This window comes from Pseudophryne corroboree, chromosome 11 (assembly GCF_028390025.1).
Source record: "Pseudophryne corroboree isolate aPseCor3 chromosome 11, aPseCor3.hap2, whole genome shotgun sequence".
NCBI lineage: Eukaryota > Metazoa > Chordata > Amphibia > Anura > Myobatrachidae > Pseudophryne > Pseudophryne corroboree.
Window position 1 is genome coordinate 218,645,086 of NC_086454.1, and position 23,714 is coordinate 218,668,799.

At 46.3% G+C, this 23,714-nt stretch overlaps 1 protein-coding gene and 1 pseudogene across 2 annotated transcripts in view; both read left to right on the forward strand.

The window, feature by feature from the left end:
* SLC12A4 (solute carrier family 12 member 4) overlaps nt 1-23,714 on the forward strand; it is a 939,289-nt gene that overhangs the window by 302,242 nt on the left and 613,333 nt on the right. The window lies entirely within an intron of this gene.
* LOC134971546 (5S ribosomal RNA) lies at nt 2,396-2,513 on the forward strand (annotated as a pseudogene).

Below are 23,714 nucleotides of genomic sequence, written 5' to 3' on the forward strand. Positions count from 1 at the left end.
GTGTGGTCATAACATCTCCACCTCTAATTCCCATTTTAACTTGTTCTAGGCCACATATTTTTAAATCCTGCGGAGAACAGGAGTGTTGTTGCAGAAAGTGTCTGGAGACTGTGGTTAGTTGCTTCATCCTTTGTTGGTCTCTGTTAGAATTAGAGGTGGAGATGTTATGACCACACTCCTGAAAAAAGAAAGTGAATGGACTTTCCGTTTGAATACTCTAGCTCCCAATGGTCTCAATGAGTATATCAACTACAGTGTTTTTCTGTAACTTTTTTTTTTATCATATTCCTCTTTCCAGCAAATCAAATTCAATAATGTTTTCATGTTTATAGATAGCGCCACTGATTTTCCTCACTTCTTCTCTTCTCTCTCTTCTTCTTCCCTTTTCTTCTTTCACATCTATTATTCGACACCCTAGCCATTCCTCCATTCTTCTCAGTCAGTACATTTCACAACTGCTTCTTTCCATATCACCTGCCACATCTTTACTTTTCTACACCTAATATTCACCATCATCCAGTCCCTTCCTCCCCTTTGCCCTTCTTTCACCATCACTCATTTCCGCCCCACATACACACTAACCCTCTCCCCTCACTCTTTTTCACTTGCACCAGCTCCCCCATTTCTATTCTCAATCTCACGTCCAATCCCACTCCCTCACCCCATCCTTCACATCACCTCACACACATTGCCCCACTAACGTCCATTCTTCTTCTCTCACCTGTCCCCATACTTTAAAGATTTCACCATCACAACAGTTGTGCATCAACTCAGTTCTCAATCACATCATTTCCAACTATACTTCCCCCCCCCTTTCTCCCCCCTTTTATTTCACTCCACAGCCCACTATGCTTGCCCTCCGTTTATACACACAACTATCCGGACTGAGCTTCTCAACTATCATTCTTAACACGTTTCTCACAGCCCATTTTACACTGTCCATCCAGGCTCTTCTCATGTAATACACCATTTTCAATCCTTTTTTTATGAATATAGCCACTTATATATCTTTTTGTCATTTTTATATTTATTTTTATTTATTTTATTTTTACATTTATATTTATTTTCATTTTCATATTTATTTACATTTATTTTTATTTTTATTTATTTTTATTTTAGTTTTATTTATTTTTATTTTTATATTTATTTTTATTTTCATTTTAATTTTATTTTTATTTTTAATTATATTTTTATTTTTATTTTATTTTTATATTTATTTTTATTTTTATATTTATTTATTTTTTATTTTTATTTTCATTTTCATTCTTATTTATTTTCATTGCATATTAATGTTTACTTTCACATTTATGAGTTTAGTATTCATTTTCATTTCCACTCGCAGCCTAATTTATATCTTCTAAATTTTCTACATCTATAACATAAAAACCTATATATTATAGTTCTCATTATTTATTTTCCTCCCTCTTTATTATATATTCTATATATTTTGCCACTTTCAACCCTCTATCCCAATAGATTGCAATCGCACCATGTATCCAACATACAGATATACTGTGTTAATAAATGTCGTGCTGCATACAGCACAATTAACCGTTTCTAATAGTGCTAATAATACAGTGTAATTAAGCACTTTAATATTTAACAAGTCCTATTATTGTTTTTTTCTAATCATGTTGGTAAACATCTTCCCAAACATTATAATCTTCATATAATTTAGCTCTAATCACATTATGGTCATATGACCGCACAGGGAACATATATTCAGTCATAATAAATCTGCGTCTATATAACTCTGAGTAATTAATCAATTATTTAATCAATGATCACAAGCAATCAATTCATCAATCATCAGGACCCACCAGGTCCTTAAAAATCAGCATCAGAGAGCCAGGGAGCAGGCACTCCGTGAACAAGCTCCCCGAGCGAAACGTACGTCGTCACTTCCGGTTGTCACTTCCGGTTCCAGTTTCCAAACTTCCGGTCGGCGGACCACGGACACTGGCGTCTCTCTGCTGGACTCACCCTCTACTACGGACCTCTAGCGGCGGTTTCTAATGACCAAGGGGGGTATTTCACCCCATCACCTAACAGTAGGATAAATCTTTCTGTTTGATGCTCCATCGGATTTAACACTTACACAAAACTGCATGCAATTTTTGTTGAAATAAGTTTTTCAGATACTGATGTGACTTTTCACCTATGCACAATATATTAACTCAAAATACATGTTAAACATGGCAACAATGGGACAGCATCAGGCTGGTCAGTAAGCCGCACTCTGGTCCAGGACTCATCCTCAATTTATTACCTTCATCATTATTTATTTTGATGCTACTATGATCTGGACTTAAAGAGCTCCCAGGTATTTCACCTAAAATTTGGATCTCGCAGTACTTAATATTTGGTTCCGGGCATTATTAAGCAGGATATATCCACCTGCGGTCAAACCACACTAAGTATGCCCAACCTCGTCTGATCTTGGAAGCCAAGCACTGTGGGCCAGGTCAGTACCTGGTTGGGAGACCACCAGAGAATACTTGGTACTGCAGGTATTTATATCCTAATTTAGAACATAGGACCCGGAGCCAAAGTACTGTTATTATTTACTATATCCACCTCAGATTGTGGAAGTAGACTCTTACTAATTATCAGGGTGAGCCCGGTTTGTTAGATAGAGAAATACCCCTCTCTTCCGGTATATTGTCATTGTTATCTTTATTATAAGTACACTTCATTTTTTCGGAAGAGGATAACCAATATAGGGTGCATACCATAATTGCAGTTTTTCTAACACTAGAGAGATATATATATATATATTTTTGCCAAACGGAGCCAGTCAGTTTGATTTGTATCACCTGATACAATCAACTATGCTTAAATCGGATAGATTAACCTTTTGATATAATTGAAAATATCCTTATCATTTTTCAGTTCCTTTTTGCCTTAGAGCCCCTATTTTTGAGGAATACTAATAAAAGTTATATTTTAATATTACAATATTACATAATTCACAACAAAAGTGTGCCCCAGAAGAGACTTGTAGTCTTTCTTCTTTTTCTCTTTGGCTCCTGTACTATACAGGAACCATACATTTTCCTTATACTAGTTCACTGAACTACCTCTGGGAGCACCGCCAACCTAGTGCCAGATACTAATTATTTAATTACTCATTGCCAGATGTTGGTTAACGTTATAGTTATAGGTTTATCCTATAGTAATTAAATCAGTAAGTTTACAGATTGAGAGATCCTGTGCAGACTCTATCACCCTCTTTTGCATATACTGACCCCTCAGACACTGATGCAGATGCTTCTGATGGGGAATCTATGACACAAGTGGATGTTCCTGACCTCTTGGAGGCTATCAGGCTGATTCTTCAAATTGATGATGACGAAGAACCTCCAGCTACCTCGAAGAAATCTGATAAATTCAAGCGTCAGAAGGTCACTAAATTAGTTTTACCTCATTCTGACCACTTAATTGACATACGTCAGGAATCCTGGAAATATCCAGGAAAGAAATTCTCCCTGTCTAAAAAAATGCTAGCTCGTTATCCCCTTGCTACAGAGTTAAGTAAAAATTGGGAAACACCGCTGCCAGTGGACTCACAAATCGCGCGTCTGGTGGTGTCATCTGCTCTGCCTGTCACTACTGTCACCTCGCTGAAGGAACCAACGGATAAGCGTGTGGAGGGTTGATTGAAGTCCATTTACACTCTGGCTTGAGCTGTGCATCGGCCCACTATTGCAGCTTCTTGGGTTGCAAAAGCTATTGAAGCTTGGGTTCAGGATGTTGAAGCGGAGATACCGTCTGATTTTCCTGATAATGCTAGACAGTGTCTTTCATATATTATTACAGCCTCTCATTATATTCAGGAGGTGTTATCTGATGCAGGTGTCCTGGCGGCCAAAGCGTCTACTACGTCCATTCTGGCTCGCAGGATTCTCTTGCTGCGGTCCTGTTCTGTTGATCTGGACTCTAAAAATACCTTGGAGGTGATCCCTTTTAAGGGAAATATTCTTTTTGGGGACGACCTCAATAAGATTGTTGCTGACTTAGCATCCGCTAAGACTGCATGTCTCCCTAGTACTTCTCCTTCGGCTCCGAAGGCTAAGAGTACTTCCTTTTGTTCTTTTCTACCTCCAGGTAAAGCAAAGGGTCAGGCGTACCTGAAATAGGCTCACACTTCCAAATCCACTAAGCTCTAACCTAAACGTTCTTGGGCTGCCCGTCAGCCTGCTTCCAAAACAGACAAGCCTGCTGCATGACGGGGCGGGCCTCCCCCTGGGGGATCCCAGGGTGGGAGGCTGACTTCTACGGTTTGCCCAGGTATGGTTACAGACCACTTTGGACGCCTGTGTAAGGGAAGTCGTCGCTCACGGATACGCCATCTTTTTCAAGAAACGTCCCCCTCGCCAATTTTGCTCAACAAACATCCCTTCGGATCCGATAAAAGCAAAAACTCCATCTGGTGGTACAATCCCTCCTGAACTCAGGAGTGATAGTGCCGGTGCCTCTGACTCAGAGAGGCAGCGGGTATTATTCAACGCTGTTCCTATTTCCGAAAACCGAATGGGTCTTCCTGGACCATTCTCAACCTCAAGTCTTTGAACAAATTTGTAAAAGTTGCCAAATTCCGTATGGAAACTCTTCGCTCTATTGTTCTGGCTTTGGAGCCCAAGGACTATATGATATCCCTGGACATACAGGATGCTTACCTGCATATACCTATTGTGGTGTCGCATCAGCAATACCTGCTGTTTGCTATTGGCAACCTACATTTTCAATTCCAGGCCTTAACCTTTTGGTCTGACCACGGCTCCAAGAATTTTCACTAAGGTCATGGCGGTCATGACGGCTCTGCTCTACCTTCAGGGTATCAGGATACTACCGTATCTGGACGACTTGTAGATCATGGTGAACTCCCCAGAGGTTCTCCTTCGTCATCTGGAGCTGACGGTCCAATTCCTGCAAGCCCACGGGTGGCTCATCAACTGGAAGAAATCTTCCCTGGTCCCTGCTCAGAGCATGGTGCACCTGGGGGCACTATTTGGACACCCACAACCAGCGGTTGTTTTTGTCTCCAGAGAATGTCCTGAAACTTCAGGACAAGTTAATATGCTTCCTATCCCGCCCACGTGTGTCGATACACTCGGCGATGCAAGTACTAGGTCTCGTGGTTTCGGCTTTCGACATGGTAGAGTACGCTCAATTTCACTCCAGCCCTCTACAGAGGTTATTCCTTTCCAAATGGGACGGCCTGCCTCACCAGATCAGGACTCGCATGATCTCCTTGACTCCAGAGGTCCGCCTGTCACTGACCTGGTGGCTACAGGACCAGCAACTGAGCAGGGGTTGTCACTTCTGGATCTCCAACTGGGTCCTTCTAACGACGGATGCCAGTCTGCAGGGTTGGGGCGTGGCGTTGGAGCAACACTCTCTTCAGGGTTAGTGGACCAGGGAGGAGTCTCCTCCCGATAAACATTCTGGAATTGCGGGCAGTGTTCAATGCGTTGACGCTAGCCCTGCCTCTGGTACAGAACAGGCCTGTTCAAGTACAGTCCGTCAATGCCACCATGGTGGCGTACATAAATCATCATGGCGGCACTCGAAGCCGCATGGCAATGTTGGAAGTGTCAAAATCCTTCAATGGGCAGAACGCCTTCTGCCAACCATATCGGCAGTGTTCATTCCGGAATTCCTCAACTGGGAAGCAGTCTTCCTCAGTCGTCGGGACGTACACGCTGGGGAGTGGAGTTTTCATCCGGAAGTCTTTCAACTCCATGTGGACAACTGGGGCCTACCAGATGTAGACCTGATGGCGTCTCGACACAATCACAAGGTTCTGGTATTCGGAGGAAGGACAAGGGATCCTCAAGCTGCGTTTGTGGACGCACTGGCAATTCCATGGAAATTTCGGCTACCGTACGTGTTCTCTCCGGTGTCACTTCTGTCAGGGTAATACAGAAGTTTAAGCAGGAAGGAGGAATACTACTTCTAATTGCTCCAGCGTGGCCCAGACTGCATTGGTTCTCAGACCTGCAGGGTCTCTCGATAGAGCGTCCTCTTCTACTTCTGCAGCGCCCAGACCTCCTCGTTCAGGGCCCTTGTGTCTACCAGGATTTTGCCCGGCTGGCTTTGACGGCGTGGCTGTTGAAGCTTCAGTACTGATGGCCAAAGGTTTTTCTAAGGCGGTCATTCAAGCTATGTTGAAGGCCTGTAAACCGGCTTCTGCTCAGATTTATCGTAGGGTCTGGAATTCTTACTTCACCTGGTGTGCTACTAACAATTATGATGCATACAAGTTCAGAACTGCCATGCTTTTGGCTTTCCTGCAACAGGGCCTGGACTTAAGCCTTCGTCTTGCCTCCCTCAAGGTTCATATTTCTGCCTTGTCGATATGGTTTCAGAGAAAAATTGCTACTCTGCCTGATGTTTATACATTCACTCAGGGTGTTTTACGGATTCAACCTCCCTACGTTTCTACTGTGGCTCCTTGGGATTTGTTGGTTGTTCTGGATGCCTTACAAGAGTCTCCGTTTAAACCTCTTGAGTCTGTGGACCTTAAGTGGCTTACTCTTAAGGTCTTGTTTTTGCTGGCTATTGCCTCTGCTAGACGGGTTTCAGATTTGGGTGCCTTGTCCTGTCAGTCACCCTTTCTGATTTTTCACTGTGACTGGGCAGTTCTTTGAACTTGCCCTGGTTGTCTGCCTAAGGTGGTGTCTTCTTTCCACCTTAACCAAGAGATTGTGGTTCTCCAGTTCTAACCTCCAAAGAGCGGTCTTTGGATGTGGTATGGGCTCTCCATATTTATATGAAGAGAACAGCTTCGCTTAGGAGATCTTATTCTCTATTTGTCCTTTTTGGTTTTCACAAACGTGGCTGGCCTGCTAATAAGCAGACTTTGGCCAGATGGATTAGAATGGTTATTGCACATGCTTATTTACAGGCTGGCCTGCCAGCTCCTGCTACCATCAAAGCCCATTCTACTCTGTCTGTTGGACCTTCTTTGGCGGCCCGCCGTGGTGCGACTCTTGAACAATTCTGCAAGGCGGCTACGTTGTCCCCAGATAACACGTTCATAAGGTTCTATGCCTTCGATACTTCCGCCTCCCAGGATGTCTCCTTTGGACGCCGGGTTCTAGTGCGTTCCCTACCATGAGGAACTGCTTTAGGACATCCCCAATGTAATTCCCTGTGGAATCACAGTGTACCCCGCTGAAGAAAAGGAGATTTATGGTAAGAACTTACCTTTGTTAAATCTCTTTCTGCGAGGTACAGTGGATTCCACAGGGCGCCCATCCTGACGCACTTAGCTTCTTTGGGTTTGTACGGCATTAGCTGCTGGTACCTTCTCCTGTCGTGAGAATGTTTTGTATGTGGCTACTAACTGTTGTCGTCTCTTTGCATTGGACTGGTTAACAAAACTGACCTCCAGTGCCTGGAGGCGGGGGTATAGAGGAAGTGGCGCTAAGCATCCTAGGAACAGTCAAAGCTTTTAACCTGTTGGTGCCTCAGATCAAGATCCAACTCTACACACCGATTTTATTCCCTGTGGAATCCAGTGTACCTCGCAGAAAGAGATTTAACAAAGGTAAGTTCTTACCATAAATCCCCTTACCATTTATGTGTTAGACTGTTATATTAACACCCCCACCGCTATGACCACAGCCCAAACTTTGACTCGACCCACATTATTCACCGCTCCACTCCCATGGGGGCCATGCCTATTTTGTTAGATCTGAGCCCCACAATTTTTGACAGCAGTCCTGCCAGATATTATGTTTATGTTATAGTATCTGGCTCTAAGTGACATATTGTGATCAATTCTGTAATTTTGTATCCTGTATTTGTATGTATGTCCTATATAATTGTCCAGATCTGTCACTAACATTGGGCGAAGTCACAGTCATAGAGTCACAGAGCTAGGCCAATAGGAGGAGGAGGATGGCGGCCCTCAGTCAGTCAGCGCCACCCAATGGCTTAGCTATCATAGGTGCAGGGGATGCAGCTGCTATGGATCTCGAGGTGCCGGTGGTGCCCCGCCCTGCTCCCTGTCTGGCTGCTGCATCTGTTTTTTCTTTAAAATTAATTGCCACCCTCCCAAATCTCCCCTGCCCCGATCAGACTGAATGACCGCGTCGCACTTGAGGCTTCCAGTGGGTGGATCTTCGGGCGAGCACGCGGCGCACTGTGGTACAGCCCAGCTGGCTACCTGTCTCAAATCACTGAGTGCGGCTGCGCTGCTGGGAGCTCTTTCCTCATCCGCCGGCAGCCGTATAGACTGTTTCCCGGCATACTGCTGTGTGTGGTGGCTGCACCTTGCTGTAAGGATGAAATGCGTTACCGTGACTGTGGGCATGGGGGGGAAGGGTGATGATTTATGTGCTGGGCAGTGACTGGGCATGGTGGGGGGTGTATGTGCTGGATAGTGACTGGGCACGGTGTATGTGCTAGGCAGTGACTGTGGACATGGGGGGTTGTATGTGCTGAATAGTGACTGGGCATGGGGGGGTGTATGTGCTGAATAGCGACTGGGCATGGGGGGGTGTATGTGCTGGGCAGTGACTGAGCATGAGTGGGGTGTATGTGCTGGCCAGTGACTGGCCATGGTGGGATTATATGTACCAGGCAGTGACTGGGCATGGGGGGGGGGGGCAGTGACTGGGCATTGGGGGGTATTTGCTGGGCAGTGACTGGGCATGGGAGGGTGTACATGCTGGACAGTGACTGTTGGCATGGGGGTTGTATGTGCCGGGCAGTGACTGTAGGCATGGGGGGGTGTATGTGCCAGGCACGGACTGTGGGCATGGGGGGTGTATGTCCCGGCCAGTGACTGTAGCCATGGGGGGGGGGGGGGGTAGTAGGGGGGGTGTATGTGCTGGGCAGTGACTGTGGAAAGGGGAGAATGTATGTGCTGGGCATTAACCTGTACCATGTGCAATGCTGGGCAGTGATTGTGGGCATAGGGGGGTGTATGTGATGACATGAGGCCCTCATTCCGCCACAATCAAGACTTGTCTGACCATCCACAACCCCCCCCCCCCCCCCACACACACTCCCCGCACTGCACCACTGTGTTCAGAGGGAGAAGTTTCAGAAATGTGTGATGTGATGTCATGAAAGAGCAGCACATTCTATGAAATACTAGCTCGCAAGGATACGCTGAAGTGGCTTGTGATGAGGAGTTGGGACCCTGGACATATGCCAGCTACAATGGTGGCGGGGAATCCCTGGATGAACGCCAGCTTCAGACTATCTGTACATGGATAGGTTGGTGTTGTCTGACAATTACTATGTAGGGCATAATGTGGCACAATGGGCATTACTGTGTGGGGCATAAGGAAGATTACTGTGTGGGGCATAATATGGTGCATTGGGCATTACTGTATGGGGCATAATGTAGGGCAATGGGCATTTCTCTTACGTCATAGAGGATGCTGGGGTCCACATTAGTACCATGGGGTATAGACAGGTCCACTAGGAGCCATTGGCACTTTAATTAAGAGTTTGAGAGTGGGCTGGCTCCTTCCTCTATGCCCCTCCTACCAGACTCAGTTTAGAAAATGTGCCCGGAGGAGCCGGTCACAGCTAGGGGAGCTCCATAGGAGTTTTTCTAGTTTTATTGTTTTTTTATAGAGTTAGGCACAGGGAGGCTGCTGGCAACAGGCTCCCTGCTTCGTGGGACTTAGGGGGGGGAGTAGTGTCCGCCCTGCGGGGATCGAGCCACTATCTCCGCTGACAGGACACTGAGCTCCTGAGGGTGATGATCGTTAGCCACCCCAGGCGACCGCTCACTCCCACAGCACTGCCGCCACCACCTAACAGAGCCAGAAGATTCCGGTGGCGAGTGAGTCACCGGCCCCCCTGGCAAGCGTGGAGCCGGTGTGAAGATGGCGGCAACAGGGTGGGAGCGCAGTATTAACTGCGCTCCGGAGGTTCAGCGGTACATAGTGTGGCTCTGTGAGGGGCGCCCTGAGCCAGCGCCTATACCCTACACTGGTCACCAAGGCTGTCGAGGAGCTCGGTAACGCTGCCAGCACAATTCCTTAGGCCAGTATAAAGAAATGAAGAGCGGGAAGCAGCGCCATGTTCAGGGGGCGGAGCTCATCAGCAGCGTTCAGCGCCATTTTCCTGCCTGCAGATCCTGTACAGAGATGCTGACAGGGAGAGCTGTCCCTCCAAGCAACTCCAGCTATCCTGTGAGGTACCAAGGGGTTGTAGAAGGGGGGGGGGGGAGGCTGTGTATATACTGTGTAGTCTATAAAGGTACACAGTAAGCGCCATGTGGTTGTATTATATGTACCTAGGAAGCGTTGTGTGTGGGTTGGCTCCAATCTCTGTGTTTCTCTGTGGCATACTTGGGGGAAACTGTGATATTTCCCTGTGTGTGTGTGGGCGTTTGTTGTCTCACATAGCCATGTCTAGTGACTCTGGTGGTCATTCCGACTTGATCGCAGCCAGCAACTTTTTGTATTTTAGCTTAGCAGGGACTGCGGTCGCTTGTGCAGCCCTGCTAAGCTAAAAAAATTTCAAGCACAAGTAGACAAGGCCTATACCTACTTAACCTGTGCGCTGGGTCCAGCGATGATGCGCCCGGCTTTGACGTCACTCCTCCGCTCTTCTGGGCATGCCTGCGTTATACTCACCACTCCCCGAAAACGGCTCCAAACGGTCCGGATCCGTCCTGGCACGCCTCCTTCCTGCCAATCTTCTTAGCGGTCGGCTCTGCGACTGCTTCCTTTGAAAGTCGCGATGTAACCCGTCGACCCCTGTCGCCGGGCAATGTCGTGAACTGCTCCCGCCGCGCATACGTATTCCGCACCCGTTCGCACCGCAGCGATAAACCGCTGCGTGCGAACGGGTCGGAATGACCCCCTCTGTGTTTTATGCTGCAGAGGACATTTCCTCTCAGGAGGAATCCATTCCATGTACACAGGAATGTAATGTCTTGTCTCAGATCCCTATTAATGAGCCTGAGTGGTTAACCTCTATTAAGGGTATGATCTCTCAGATTTCTACTAGGGTAGCTCATACTGAGATTGAAACTCAGGTTTTAAAGAAGTCTATGGCAGTTTTGTCAGGTTTTGTTACTATGCCTTCAAAATCCCCTAGCAATACACCCATAGAAACGTGCACTTGCCCAGATTATGTAAGATGACACGGATACCGACTCTGACATGGCAGACGGTGATGGGGAGGTGCTGAGGGGCGCGGCATCCCTTGCAAAAGGTGCAGATAATGATTGAGGCCATTAGAGATGTGTTAAATATTGCTGACACAACACCTGAGCAGGTTGAGGAAGCTTACTTCACAGACAATGAGAAAGCCTCGCTAACCTTCCCTGCGTCTAAAGAATTAAACGCTTTGTTTGAAAAATCCTGGGAAAACCCGGAGAAAAATTCCAGATTCCCAAAAGGATTCTGGTTGCTTTTCCCTTCCCTGAGGTAGATAGAAAAAAAATGGGAAAACCCACCCAAAGTTGACGCATCTGTTTCCAGACTGTCGAAAAAGGTGGTTTTACCTGTCCCTGGATCTACCGCGTTAAAAGAACCGGCTGATCGTAAGATTGACACTACGCTCAAATCCATATACACTGCTTCAGAGGTGGCGCCGAGGCCTACTGTTGCCTGTACATGGATCTCTAAAGCTATAGTAAAGTGGTCAGGCACGTTACTAGAGGATTTGGATTCATTGGATAGAAGTGAAATGCTAACGTGACTGTAAGATGGCACTAAATATGATGCAAATGTGAAACCCCCCTAGTAATGAGCATACGTGTAATTTAGTGTTGTCATGAATGTTAAATCTGTGTGTGTATATATGTATAGCTATATGGGTATATATTAAAATATGCAGTCTGCTATCAAAAATTAACAATCCTTATTGCTGTATATTAAGGCTATAAGGATTCTTCTTCCGCTCAAGTGTATCACTCTTAATCACCAGGATAAGGACTCCATGAGAGTGTGTCCCAGATATCATGAAGAAATAAGACATTGCATCTTCGATCACTTGACTTTTATTTGCAGACCCCCTTGTGTCTCCTGTGCATACACATCTATCCAGCTGTGCAATGCATCAAAAGTAACAAATCTCTTTGGACACCCTGCAACCCTACAGAGAGGGATCGCAAGATCCTCTCTGGCAGAGCAGCCCCAAAGCCGATACTGGGCTAACACGGCATTAGCCCATGCAGCACGCTATGGGGACAGTTGCTGCAGAAGCCTCCTCTTTAGTACATCTGAAGGACACTTAATTCTGCCTTTAACCATCTGGAAATAGCAGTTTCAACAGAAGGGCAGAATTGGTTAATAAATAGGCACCATAGTGAGAATATATTACATCTTAACACAATATTAATGTTCGCTGTAGGATTTTTTTGAAGACAGTGCTGATTACTGTTGAGGGCACATTTTAATTTTGAAGGGCAACATTTTGGTTGCAACGCATTGCTACAACTGTGTGGCGAATTATGAATTGTGGCGTTATACAGTGTGGTCAGGGCCGGCAACAGAAATTCCGGGGCACAGATTTCCGGGGGCCCCCCAACTTGACCCTGCTACCCTCGACCCCCACCCACACATCCCTCCCTTGTGTGTACCTATGCACATACTGGGGTGTGTGTATATGTGTATGTATATATATATATATATATATATATATATATACATATATATAATGGTAGGACTCAGCGCCTTCTGTGTTAGTGGTTTCCAAGTGCAAAATAATATGCGTACCACATCCAGTGTGTATTCCAGCCTGTAGTGTAGACCTTTCCTTCTACTGGTCAGTTTTCTGGTTTTCTCAGTAGTCCGGTATACGAACCGTAGGAAGAGTGAAAAATGCCATGCTGCGGGGACACTAATTTATTCTCCCTCTATGGGTGTCGTGGACACCCACGGAGGGAGAATATGTCGGGATTGTGCCGGTCGGGATCCCCGTGTCGGTATTCCGACAGTCAGACTTCAAGTCAAGTAGTGACTGTTTCCTCATTGGTGGGAGCTGGGAGAGTGTCTGCAATGGTGTTGGAGTGTGGTGCTGCTTGAAGTTGTGCCTAGCGGTTCCGTTCACTCGCATTGCTGCCTGTTCCTGCTTCTCTTAGTGGCTGCTGCGGCAGTGGTGAGGCAGGGGAAGGACCAGAGCAGGCACAGTGTCATGAGGTCTTGGCCTCATACAATGTGCCGCACAGACCAGATCAGGTGACCGGGATAACCAGGGGAGGTGATGGGGGGTACCCTGACCAGCTTGATATATTTCCTTTTTGCTTACTTGCGCTGGACTGGCGGCGTGGTCAGTTTCTCCCACTGCAACACTGTTTTGTTCATGCCCCCTGAACCTCAAGTCCCTCCTTAACTTCGGGCTCGGGACAGGTATACCCTTTGTACCCCCCTGTCACCGGGCCTGAGTGTGGTATAGTATTTATGGGATGCAGTCACCATGTTTACAGTTCCATTGTCAACAGTTATGATGTCAACATTGTTGAATGTCGACATGGAACATGCAAAATGGCTATATGTTCACAATGAAGGCATATGAAAAGTCAACGTTCAGAAGAATGCCAACATTAGGGTTAGGTTGCAGGGGGAAGATCTGGGTAAGTGACTCACCGCCAAAATTTCGCATCAGCTGACATTCTTAAGACAGCAGCGACACCGCTGGAGCTGCCAGACCATGTTCTTGCCCCACTGGGAATGTTTTAATCATGTCAACATATCATCAGTGTCAACATGATAAATGTCGACATACTGTAACATATCAAACCCATATTTATAAGAAATTTTTAAAATCTTTACCATTCATCCCCCAAATTCTTTAAATGCTCCTCAGTCCTCACCACATGCCATCAGACCACCCCACATGCTCCACTGCCCATCAGACATGCCCATTCAGCGTGTATCAGTTTCTCTGCACACCATCAGACAACAATTCATGCCCCTGTAATGCCTCACAACTTAACTGGACAGACCTCTCTGCAGTATTCGAACAGACAGGGAGAAAAAAACTGGTCACCAAAGAGGGGCTATGCAGACTGCCGGAACATGGAAGAAGCAGGGGGATCAGCGGGTTTATGCAGAGGCACTGGTTCTTTGCTGCAGTCACTCCAGTTCCTACTTCCTCCTGCCAACCACGCAAGAGTCCTACTGCTTCCAGTCTTAAGAAAACAAAATACAGGAACTGCGCAAACCAATCTGATGTGGATATTTATTTTCTCATAAAATTAGTTTCTACACACATACATACAGTACTTGATAACGGCCAGCATCACATAAAATATTAATACATAAAACCAATAAATGAGCTTAATAATATCTAATATAACATTCAACTCCAATTCAGGAAGCTAATATATTCATACCCTTAGCACCTATATTCTAAATGAGCTATTTGTATTTCTCTTGTATATATATATATAATAAGCAATATTGGTAACAGCGCTTTAATCAATTAGAAAAACCAAGCAAGAGTGGATTATTCAGCATTTTTGGTTAATGGCATGCAAACATGCAAAAGTCTCACACTCCAGACGTTAGTATTTCAACAAAGGATGCGTTAATGCAGATCCTTATTACCAGATGAAACTTTCCTTTCTCCTCAGGTTAATAGCAACCACAACCTTTCATCAATTAGAAACACTTTTTCTATAAAAAGGCTCCTGCCGTTTAGCTAGGCAGATCATGCGTGATTGTAGCCTTTTATATAGCAGTTCGTAGCATTCATATGATCAAATGTATAATATACTGTGCCTGTGCAGTGTCCTTAAGAAAACCCCTCCTGGCTGATTTAGCCTTATCTGGAGCCTCCGGGTATTTTCAAAGTGCACTCTCCTCCCCAAAAGCCGATGGGGTTTTCACACCTGTGGCCGGCTGATGTCTTTGCTGCTGTATCCTGTATAGGGAATGACAGATGCGTTTCCCCACCTTTGATTATGTCGGCGGCTTCCTCAGTGTCGACACTGAGGAAGCCACCGACGTAATCACAGGCGGGGAAACACGTCTGTCATTATTCCTGGTCTCTACTGCGACTGCGGGTAAGTCCTCTTTACGTCCCTATGTTTGCACACAACAAAAAAAAGGCACCACATCAGCAGATGCAGTCCTTTCGTCCCAATAAATACAGGCGTGGAAAAGGTTCGTCCTTTCTCGCTTCAAAGGGTAGAGGAAGGGGAAGGAAGTCGCCTGCCGTGTCAGGCGCCCAGGACCAAAAGTCATCCCCTGCCTCTACCAAGTCCACCGCATGACGTAGGGGCTTCCCTGGGGGAGTCCGGACCGGTGGGGGGCCGTCTGCGAATCTTCAGTCAGGTCTGGATTCAATCAGACCTGGATCCTTGGGTCCTAGAGATTGTGTCTCAGGGATACAAGCTGGAGTTTCGGGAGGTGCCCCCTCACCGATTTTTCATTTCGGCCTTACCAGTGTCTCTTCCGGACAGGGAGGTGGTGCTGGCAGCGATACAAAAATTGTGTCAACAGAGGGTCATTGTTCCCGTTCCCCCGTCCCAACGGGGGGAGGGGTTCTACTTGAGCCTCTTTGTTGTGCCAAACCGGACGGTTCGGTCAGACCGATTCTGAATCTAAAATCCCTCAATCCATACTTGAAAGTTTTCAAGTTCAAGATGGAATCTCTTCGAACTGTGATTGCCAGCCTTGAAGGGGGGGATTTTATGGCGTCAGTCGACATAAAGGATGCCTACTTACACGGCCCGATATAGCCTTCGCATCAGGCCTTCCTCAGGTTTGCGATACAGGATTCTCATTACCAATTTCAGACGTTGCCGTTTGGGCTTTCCACGGCCCCGAGGATTTTCACCAAGGTCATGGCAGAAATGATGATTCTCCTTCGCAAGCAAGGGGTTACAATTATCCCGTACTTGGACGATCTCCTAATAAAGGCGAGGTCCAAGGAGCGGTTGCTGAGAAGTGTAAATTTGTCACTGTCGGTTCTGCGACAGCACGGTTGGGTGCTCAATTTGCCAAAATCTCAGTTGATTCCGACCACTCGGCTGCCTTTTCTGGGCATGATTGTGGACACGGAATTATGGATAGTATTTCTTCCAGAAGAAAAAGCTCTGGAACTGCAGACGATGGTAAGGGAACTTCTGAGGCCGACGAGTGTGTCAATCCATCACTGTACTCGGGCTCTGGGGAAAATGGTTGCGGCGTACGAAGCCATTCCGTTTGGCAGGTTTCATGCACGGGTGTTTCAGTGGGACTTGCTGAGCAAATGGTCCGGGTCTCACCTGCACATGCACCGGAAACTAAGTCAATCTCCCAGAGCCAGAATTTCTCTCCTGTGGTGGCTACAAAGTTCTCACCTCCTAGGGGGACGCCGGTTCGGTATCCAGGATTGGGTACTTCTGACAACAGATGCTAGTCTCCGGGGCTGGGGCGCAGTCACCCAAGGAAGAAACTTCCTGGGGAAATGGTCGCTCCAGGAAGCTTGTCTCCACATAAATGTTCTCGAGTTAAGAGTCATTTACAACAGCCTGATACAAGCAAGAAGCCTTCTTCAGGGTCGACCTGTCCTGGTACAGTCAGACAACATCACAGCGGTGGCGCATATAAACCGTCAAGGAGGAACACGGAGCAGAGCGGCAATGGCGGAGGCCACAAGAATCCTTCGCTGGGCGGAAACAACACGCGAGCACCCTGTCAGCAGTCTTCCTACCGGGAGTGGACAACTGGGAAGCATATTTCCTTAGCAGACACGATCTCCATCCGGGAGAGTGGGCTCTTCACCAAGAGGTATTTGCAGAGGCGACAAAGCGTTGGGGAATTCCGTTGATCGACATGATGGCGTCTCGTCTCAACAAGAAGCTCCCGAGGTATTGTTCCAGGTCAAGGGACCCCCAAGCCAGTGCAGTGGATGCCCTGGTGTCTCCGTCGGTGTTCCAGTCGGTGTATGTGTTCCCTCCACTTCCTCTCATTCCAAAGGTACTGGGGATCATTCGACGAGCAAGGGTTCAGGCGATTCTCGTCGTTCCAGATTGGCCAAGAAGGGCCTGGTACCCAGATCTTCAGGAATTACTGGTGGAAGATCCTTGGCCGCTTCCTCTAAGAGAGGACCTGTTGTTGCAGGATCCATGCGTGTTTCCAGACTTACCGCGGCTGCGTTTGATGGCATGGAAGTTGAGCGCCAGATCTTAGCTCGTAAGGGTATTCCCGGGGAGGTCATTCCCACTCTCATTAAGGCTAGGAAGGAAGTTACGGCGAAACATTATCACCGTATTTGGAGAACGTATGTTTCCTGGTGTGAGTCTAAAATGGCTCCTGCAGAAGATTTTCACTTGGGTCGCTTTCTCCACTTTTTGCAGGCAGGTGTAGATGCAGGCCTGAAATTAGGCTCCATCAAAGTACAGATTTCGGCTTTGTCTATTTTCTTTCAAAAAGAATTAGCTGTCCTCCCAGAGGTGCAGACTTTTGTGAAAGGAGTAATGCATATCAATCCTCCGTTTGTGCCTCCTGTAGCGCCATGGGATCTTGATGTGGTCTTACAGTTTCTCATGTCTTCCTGGTTTGAACCTTTGCGTAAGGTTGAGTTGAAATTTCTCACTTGGAAGGTAGTCATGCTGTTGGCGCTGGCATCTGCCAGGCGACTGTCAGAGTTGGCGGCCTTATCTCATAAGAGCCCGTACTTGATTTTTCATTCGGATAGGGCGGAATTGAGGACTTGTCAACAATTTCTGCCGAAGGTGGTTTCTTCATTTCACATTAACCAACCTATTGTGGTGCCGGTGGCTACGGATGCTGTGGCGGTTCCAAAGTCTCTGGATGTTGTGAGAGCTTTTAAGATCTACGTCACCAGAACGGCTGTTGCCAGGAAAACTGAGGCGCTGTTTGTCCTGTATGCTTCCAACAAGATTGGTCATCCTGCTTCAAAACAGACTATTGCACGCTGGATTTGTAGTACGATTCAGCAGGCTCATTTATCGGCCGGGCTACCAGTGCCGTAGTCAGTAAAAGCCCATTCTACCAGGAAAGTGGGCTCATCTTGGGCGGCTGCCCGAGGCGTCTCGCTGTTACAGCTTTGCCGAGCAGCTGCTTGGTCGGGATCAAACACTTTTGCTAAGTTCTATAAGTTTGATACCCTGGCTGATGAGGACCTTGCGTTTGCTCAGTCGTTGCTGCAGAGTCGTCCGCACTCTCCCGCCCGGTCTGGAGCTTTGGTATAAACCCCATGGTCCTTTTGGAGTCCCCAGCATCCTCTAGGACATAAGAGAAAATAGGATTTTAGTACCTACCGGTAAATCCTCTTCTCCTAGTCCGTAGAGGATGCTGGGCGCCCATCCCAGTGCGGACTGTTGCTTGCAGTGTTTTCTTGCTGGCTAAATTAGTTTATACACGGGTGGTGTATTTATTGTTTTCAGCTTGTTGCTGTTGTTAAATCATACTGTTATCTGGTTTACTGTTACTCCGGTTGAACGGTATGTTTGTGGTGTGGGCTGGTATGTTTGTAGCCCAAAGTTTAATCAAAAATCCTTTCCTCGAAATGTCCGTCTCCCCTGGGCACAGATCCCATAACTGAGGTCTGGAGGAGGGGCATAGAGGGAGGAGCCAGTTCACACCCAGTTTAAGTCTTTTCAGTGTGCCCAAGCTCCTGTGTATCCCGTCTATACCCCATGGTCCTTTTGGAGTCCCCAGCATCCTCTACGGACTAGGAGAAAAGGATTTACCGGTAGGTACTAAAATCCTATTTTTTGTTTGGTGCAGCAGGAGCCGGTTATGGTCATTTATTATTTTATTTTTATAGCCTTATTCATTTTGAACAATCTTTCCAAAAAGCATCTTATACGTACCTTAGGTAGAGTCGCTTCAACAACTCGCCTCCGGGTCACGACAACGCTTACCTACTTATACAGTGCTGTTTTGGTGGGCGTCTGTGTAGGATGTACTAGCAAGTCCAGCTGATGTTACCAGGCTGTGGCCGGAGCACGTGGAGAAGGTAGGGCGTCTGTTCCGCTTAGCGGGGGAGACGCGAGACACAGCCACACTGTTTTCGGGAAGAGACTACCTAACAGTCACTGATGCGGCTGCCACCTCAGGTGCACCAGCGCTAGACCTCAGGGTTCATAGGCTCTAGGGGTTAGTGTGCGGCCGCAATCCCTGAGATTGATGTCAGCAGTGGGGAGTAAAACATTCCCCTGGTTGCCCCTGCCCCCGGTTCATGACCAATTTCTTCAGAGTTTCCTGCCGTGAACTGATTTCTCGCTTCCGTCTGAGACGCTAGATATTTAACTGACCCATTCGCAGCATAGGCGGCTGTGTCACTGGTACGTCTGTGTTCACTTGGGCGTTCGTGTTCACTATTTGCATCTGGATCCACTCAGCATTGGATAACTATTGATCCATCCTGGAAGCGGGGTTAAGTCTCCCTTTATCCCGCTCTCCTGGGGCAGGTGATGCAGCACTAAGTCTCTGCCTACAATTGGGGTACGAGTAGTTGTATAAGTGCCTGTTGCATATGAGTCTGATAAACTGTTACTGCTGTTTCTTTCACTGTGCGACTGAATACGTTAAAAGTCCTATATAACGTAATGCAGTAATTTGTTTTCCTACATATCTGAAATGTATCTGTTGTTAAATATATGCTCATATTGCTTATTATACTAATGTATAACTTGTGACTGATTGCTAGTGCAGCTGCTGACTTTTTTCTGTACTATATTTTTGTCAGTTCTGCTGTCTTTGTATATACCGATCCTCAATGCTGGTGCAAGGCAGGGAAGGATCGGATTGTATATCATTTTAGCTAGCTTAAAGTGAATACAGTCACACATTGTGTAGTTAACACCATACAAGTGTGTGATTTGTTTACCATGACTAAGAGAGGCAAGGTTGAGGAGGTTACACTCTTCGCAGCAGCACCAACATTGATATCATGTTTGTCATGCAAAGGGTTGCAGGGTTAACCTCTCAGGATCTGGTACAAAATAGATTAGGGACCTAATTCAGAGTTGATCGCAGCAGCAAATTTGTTAGCAGTTGGGCAAAACCATGTGCACTTCTGGGGGGGCAGATATAACATGTGCAGAGAGAGATAGATTTGGGTGGAGTGTGTTAAAACTGAAATCTAAATTACAGTGTAATAATTAAGCAGCCAATATTTACCCTGCACAGAAACAAAATAACCTACCCAAATCTAGCTCTCTCTGCAAATGTTATATCTGCCCCACCTGCAGTGCACATGGTTTTGCCCAACTGCTAATAAATATGCTTCTGCGATCAACGCTGAATTACCCCCTATATGCGAATTGTTCAATCAGAACCTCCATGGGCTTCATTTGCACAAACATTATCCAGTATAGCCGAGCAGATAATACCAGCTCCCATACCAGGGATTGGTTACCCAGTTAACCCTGACATACAACAATCCCCTTGGGTTTTATCACATCCAGTCCAGGAATCTGCAGCCATTCAACAAAAACAGGCTGAAAGACCTGTGAAAAGTTAACTAACACAGACATGAAACAACATTTTCACAGTCTACACATGTTTCAGAAGGGTACTCGTCAGAGGATGAGGATGGTTTCTCGCATTCTGAGTCTGAGGGTGAAGGTCTCAGCTCAGTAGATGCACCTGAGCTAATTAATGCTATGAAGGCCATTCTATCCTTAGAGGAGACAGCAGAGCCTTTGTTAAAATCCAAGGCACCTGTGTTTAAACGTCCCAAAAGAGTCAGAATTGAATTCCCGGAGTCAGAACAGCTGACAGAAATCATGGAAGAGGCTTGGGTTACACTCTGTAAAAAGTTCATAATTCCGAAAAAATGGGATTCTCATTATCTTCTTCCAGCTGGGAATTGTTTGCAACGGGAGGTTGCTCCCAAGGTAGATACACATGTCATTCGGTTTGTGTGTAAATCTACATTACCTCTGCCTTCAGCATCATTAAATGATGTAACGGATAGAAAGATAGATGGTTTTCTGAAAACTGTTTTTTCCATATCAGGAGCAGTTGTTAGGCCGACAATGGCTTAAGCCTGGGCTGCTGCATTGGAAGATGGCCTTTCATTGGCGTCTAGAGAACAAAAGTCCCATATTGCATGTATTAAACATGTATTAAACAAACAGCAATTTTATGGAAGAAGCAGCCTTGGATATGGGTATAGTAGCTTCTCAGGCATCAGCCTCCGCAGTAGCAGCACGCACAGCTGTCTGGCTTCGTACATGGAAGGCTGACTCACAGTCCAAAAAGGTACTAGATTCTGCCTTTTGCTGGAGATATTTGGTAAAGAGTTAAGCAATATTACGGAGTCAGAAGCAGACTCTAAGAAAGTGAAGTTTCCTTCTACTTACAAGTCTACACCTAATTTTCTAGCTTTTCTGTCCTTTCAGATCCAAGGAAAAGTGAAAGGAAAGGGTTACAGCAAACAGTCCCAATCAGATAAGTCTGGAAAGATTAAAAAGCATTGGGCTACCAGAAGGCCTGCTTACAAACCAATGGATAAGCCATCAGCCTGATGACATTGGCCTCCACCTTGGTTACCCCAGGGTGGGAGGCCGACTTCTTCTATTTGCACAGTCCTGGCAGAAGTTCACCACAGAAGCCTGGGTGCAAGAAGCGGTATCTCGTGGTTATGCGTTTGCCTTCAAGAAACACCCTCCGGAAAGATTTTGTTTGTACCAGCACATCATCTGTGGAAACGAAGGCCAGGGCTTTACAGGAGGCAGTTCAGAAGTTGCTGCAATCAGGCATGATAGTACTGGTCCCTCTGCTCAGCAGGGACAAGGTTTCTATTGCAACCTGTTTCTAGTACAGAAACCAAATGGGTCATACCAGACCATTCTCAATCTCAAAGCTCTGAACAAATACATTTGGGTGTCTCGTTTTCATATGGATACTTTATGTTCCATTATCTTAGCAATGGAGCCGGGGGATTTTATGTTATCCCTATATATCCAGGATGCTTACCTGCATGTACCTATAGCACATCCCATCAGTGCTATCTCAGGTTTGCTATCCTCCAGCAACATTTTGAGTTTCGGGCCCTACCATTTGGACTGGCTACAGCTCCAAGAGTGTTCACCAAAATTATGGTGGTGATGGCGGCTTATCTCCATCATCAGGGAATAAGAATTTTCCCATACCTTGACGAACTGTTAATCCTGGCTCATTCCCAAGGAACTCTCCAGGGCCATCTGCAATGGACAATAGCCTGTTTACAAAACCACGGCTGGCTCATAAATTGGGCAAAGTTATCCTTGGTTCCATCACAACGCATGACACAGCTGAGGGCTGTATTGGCTTCCAGGCTTCAGAGAGTTTTTCTACCTCTGAACAAAATATCCACAATACAGACAAGGATTCAGGAGCTACTGCACAGTCAAAAAGTATTAATTCATGCAGCAATGCGAGTTATTTGATCTCTGGTGTCCGCGTTCGACACTGCTCAATTCCACTGGAGGCCCCTTCAACGTCTAATTCTTTGTAGATGGAATGGTCTATATCAGACTATAGTCCTTTTTCTGGAAGTACGGAGGTCGTTAGCCTGGTGGCTACAGACATCCCATCTGGACAAAGGGCGACCCTTTTGGATATTAGAGTGGGAGATTCTGGCAACGGACGCCAGTCTTCAGGGCTGGGGAGCAGTGTCAGGAAAGTGTTTTTCCCAGTGGTAGTGGACCAAGGAAGAAAGTTGCCTGACAATAAATATGTTGGAACTTCGGGCCATTTATATGGCACTCACTCAGGCAAAGGACATATTACAAGGAAAACCAGTGCAGATTCGCTTGTATAATGCAACAGCAGTAGCATACCTTAATTATCAGGGAGCAACTCGCAGCCAAAAGGCAATGAAGTAGGTTAGCCTCACGTTAAGGTGGGCAGAACTTCAACATCAGGCCTTGTCCACAATGTTCGTTCCGGAAGTCCTAAACTGGGAAGCAGATTTTCTCAGTAGACACACCATTCATGCAAACAAATGGGCTTTACACCCAGAGGTTTTCCAGATTCTGGTAAACAAGTGGAGGCTGCCACAGATGGACCTAATGGCTTCTTGTCAGAACAACAAACTTCCCACATAGGGGTCAAGAACAAAGGATTCAAAAGCAACCTTCCTGCATGCTCTGTCAGTGAGATAGGACTTTCGTCTAGCCTATGTGTTTCCACCAATCGCCCTGTTGCCCAGGGTGATGCGAAAAGTCAAACAGGGAAAGGGCGCTGTGATACTAATAGCTCTGGCTTGGACAAGAAGACATTGGTACACAGATCTGCAGAGGCTGTTGGTGGATACTCCGTTTCTAATCCCTCAACATCCAGATCTACTGTCTCAGGGTCCTTGTTATTACAAGCTCCTTTATTGGCTGTCTTTGACGGCGTTGCTCTTGAGACTTCCATCGTGAAAGCAAAAGGATTTTCACAACAAGTAATTCAAACAATGCTTAGAGCAAGTAAAGCATCCTCTGCTCGCATTTATTACCGGATATGGCATGCTTATATTCAGTGGTGCAGTGCCAGGAAGCTTGACCCTAGATCTTTTAGAGTTTCCAGAGTCCTAGCATTCCTTCAGGCTGAATGGATAAAGGTCTACGGGTGGCTTCTTTGAGAGTCCAGGTGTCAGCATTGACTGTATGCTTTCAAAAGAAAATTGCTAACTTACAGGATGTTCACACTTTTTTTCCAAGGAATACTTCACATCCAACCTCCTTTTTTTTTTTTCCTACAGCTCCTTGGAATCTAAATATAGTCCTAAAGGTGCTTCATGTTGCATATTTGAACCACTGAGTCAAGTGAATCTTAAATGGTTGACAGCTAAGG